This window comes from Eptesicus fuscus, chromosome 18 (genome assembly GCF_027574615.1).
Source record: "Eptesicus fuscus isolate TK198812 chromosome 18, DD_ASM_mEF_20220401, whole genome shotgun sequence".
Lineage (NCBI taxonomy): Eukaryota > Metazoa > Chordata > Mammalia > Chiroptera > Vespertilionidae > Eptesicus > Eptesicus fuscus.
The window spans coordinates 58,759,837-58,762,114 of NC_072490.1; the positions used below are offsets into that span (position 1 = coordinate 58,759,837).

Sequence of the window (2,278 nt, forward strand, 5' to 3'; positions counted from 1 at the left end):
TGCCCCACCTCCTCCATGAGGTTGTCTGGCAGCCTCTGCCCCTGGTACTCAGAAGCTGGCGTGCCCCTCAATTCCAGAACCCCTTCTGGGCCCCAGATCCACTGGGCACACAGCCCCCGATGCTCCGAATCCTGAAGCGCCCGTGGTTCTAGAATTCCCCCCTCAGCTGCTGGGGTGATGGCCCCCTCCTTTCTGCTGCCCCCCTGACCACCAAGGAGGGAGGGAAGGGAGAGGGAGGGGCACGTAGGTCTCCCCTCTGTCCAGGGAGGAGCAGGGGGAATCTCAAGGAGGGAGGGAGGGGAGGCAGGAGCCAGGAGGGGCTCAGCCCATGGTGAGGCCAAAGCCACACTGGAATTGTTCTTTCGGTGATTCAGGAAGGCCCGAGGGCCAGCGGCAGGGGCAGGGCGGGAGCTTCTTCTCCAGCATGGCACCCACGATCCAGTTGCTGTCCACCGAGCCTTTGAAGAGGAGGTTGGCCTTGGGCAAGTCCAGCTGGTACCCGAAGGAGACACTCGTGTCTTATATCCTTGTGCTGGCCTCAAACTCCACGCCTGCCTGCAGCTGGTCACTGGCTTTGTGGTAGGATGTTGCGTGCATGCCCGCCTGGCCCAGCGTTACTGTCGCCAACCAGCTGTTCAACGTGTGTTTCCCAGCTAGAGACAGTACCCTCCTCCCCAGGCCGCCGGGGGTAGACCAGCTCTCCGCCCAGTGCCAGACATGGCGGGATGCTCTGGAGGAAGTGGGCCACGAGGATCCCTGAACCCACCAGGATGTCGGTTCCCGAGGGTGACGGCTGCTGTGAAGTCAGAACCCCGGTACTCCCCATCCACCTGCCAGTTCACCAACTTGGACTGCTGGGTCTGGATGGCCATCTTGGACCTGAGGCCGGGGCCCAGCTGGTGAATGACCTGAGCATTGAGGCCGCCACTGTTGTCCATGTCGCCCACCAACACGGGGAATGCCTCTGTGGGACTCAGCTGCTTTGTCCCCATGTACGTGACCCCGAAATGGTAGTTGGACTCGCCAATTGTGCTGAGGGCTACTGTGTGGTTCACCTGGAAATGGCTCCTCAACCGTTTGTTGACTGTGAGCTTGACACCTTCCATCTGAATAGGAAACAGCTCCTTGCACTTCCGGTGGCACTCCTCCAACGTGCGGGGGTTGGGAAGGCAGCCGCAGGCCCCATCGTCCGAGGTCCCTGCAGGCATCCCGGTGGTCCATTCTGAACCTTGACCCACGCTGGCCCCAGCACCCAGGCCGTCCCCAAGCGGCGGCAGCGTGAAGCCCAGAGGAGAGGGTGGAGGCGGCGGTGGTGGCCCCACAGGAGGCGAGCTAGCGGCCAACACGTACCCCATGGTCGCCTGCAAGGGAAAAGGTCAGAGGGCGGAGGTTAGGGCCTGTGGCACTGGGCCCAGTCCCCAGCCAAACCCCGCCCTTCTCAGGGCCCCTATAATTTTACGTGTATAAAGAGTTCTGAGATCCAAGTTTGAGTACATCTAGTTAAACTATTTTATGCATAAACCAACTTTCTCACTTAAAAAGTATCAAGGACATCCTTTCATGTCATATATCTAATAATGGAAATAAGAGCCACTTTTTATTAAATGCTTAGAATGTGCCCAGAGATTGTGCTAAGCAGTTTGTACAGGTTAACTCGTTTTCTTCTACTCTTCACAATGAACTGTGAGAGGTAGGTCCTATTTACCCTGCACTACAAATGAAGAACGTGAGACTAGGGTGGCTGAGCTCCTTGCCCAGGAACACAACTAATAGGTCACCCAGCAGGTGTGAGCTCAGACACTCTGACTCCAGAGCTTACAGGCTTCATAGTAAATGTATGGCAGTCCTAAGAGCTCTGTGACTAAATGCACATTGAGGAGTTGGAAATGACCATAGTGATGCACAGAGCTTTGATTAGGAATAACTATGATGTACTTGTGGGTAGTTGATTTATGTACCATGAACCATTAATCAACATAAATCATCTGTGGTTTTGGTGTACCTTTGTTTTTGCACAGGCCTTCTAGTACCTGAAAAAACTCAGAGATAAGGAAGGACTCATCAAGAGTTCAAGATCCTTGGTGAAAGCCAGGGATTTCCCTGTCAAATTATGAGGGATGCCTTCCCTAACCCCACCTGTATCCCTGACTCAGCATCTGTCTTCTTATGCACTCTCCCATAACCTTGTGCTTTTTCTTATGCCTTTAATCCAGTTTGTAATAAAAGGCTTGCAGTCTGGATTGCACTGGCCCCTCAATAGACTATGTGCTCCATGAAA

At 54.7% G+C, this 2,278-nt stretch overlaps 1 pseudogene; it reads right to left on the reverse strand.

The window, feature by feature from the left end:
- Positions 1-321: 321 nt before the first annotated feature.
- On the reverse strand, positions 322-1,793 carry LOC103297462 (mitochondrial import receptor subunit TOM40 homolog; annotated as a pseudogene).
- Between the last annotated feature and the right edge of the window lie 485 nt (positions 1,794-2,278).